A 1,159-nucleotide genomic window follows, 5' to 3' on the forward strand; every position below is an offset into this window, starting at 1 on the left:
AAACATGTCGTACAGACGTTTTCCCGCAGAGTTGCTACGCGACGGCCCATAACAAAACGGATCGCCCGATGCAGCATACACTAAATCAACTCCTCCCGTGTGCAAATCAAACTAATCATTCGGCAACAAATTTCATATTCAAACACAGGAGAAATCGACAGTTGTTTATCATACCAAATTCACAAGGCTGACAGAACTAAAACATATCAACATAACCAAAACTCTATAAAGCCGAGAGCGAAGATGTTAGCGTACGACGTTGTATATTTTCTATCTGTACATTCTAAATTGAATTTTGTATGGGAGCTTGCTTCTCGTTAACTTCGTTTTTTTTATATGCATCCATGACATACAAAAAATAAGCACTGAAGTATACGAAACTAATATACTGTTATAACTAGTATAATAATGCAATTTATTACTATGCCAGGAATGTTGTTAAAACTGCTGCTTTTATCATCGTTATCACCATTAGCCCTAACTTTATATCAATTACTTTTATAAGACTGCTGTAATTCAATCTATCAGTTTCATATCTTCATTCTCATCACTCGTTTTTTTTCGTAATGTTATTACAAGTAAGTTATCAATTTATCATAGCTACGTCGAAAAACAAAATATTTGCAGTAAGTATGCATTGCAACCGATAACATTGCAACCGATAACAATAAAAAAAAAATATTGAAAACAAAGTGAAACCGAAATGATAGATTTTAAGAACCATCAAAAATATGCGAACAAACCCTAAGAAAAACAAATAACAGATAAATGATGAACAAGAATGCAAAAGATAAAGACAGAGTTAAAAACATTGACGAGCAATTAGCAATGATTAAAAAAAACATATATAATAAACAGAAAAATCCTACACGAACATTTAAAGGGAGAGAAAGAAAAACGAATCAGAACATAACACAGAATAACAGAGATAACACAAGATATCACAATGTAGAAAAAAAAATTCAACCACATATTTCGCAAATTTAACACACGTCTTCCATGATATTTTTTTTATCAGTGTCCTTTCCTTTCATCACTCTTTTCTGCACTTTTAAGTTTAATGAACAAGAAGTTACCATTTAAACGGCGAAGTTACGAATGTTAACGATCAAAATAAAGAACTGAATGGTGTTTATACAGACACGGATACATTGCACAC

The 1,159-nt window shown here is 32.1% G+C and overlaps 1 protein-coding gene across 1 annotated transcript in view; it reads right to left on the bottom strand.

The window, feature by feature from the left end:
• The window catches only part of LOC119592512 (insulin gene enhancer protein ISL-1-like), a gene marked incomplete in the record, with an annotated part of 47,762 nt that overhangs the window by 32,942 nt on the left and 13,661 nt on the right, over nucleotides 1–1,159 (bottom strand).

Source organism: Penaeus monodon, chromosome 30 (assembly GCF_015228065.2).
Source record: "Penaeus monodon isolate SGIC_2016 chromosome 30, NSTDA_Pmon_1, whole genome shotgun sequence".
NCBI lineage: Eukaryota > Metazoa > Arthropoda > Malacostraca > Decapoda > Penaeidae > Penaeus > Penaeus monodon.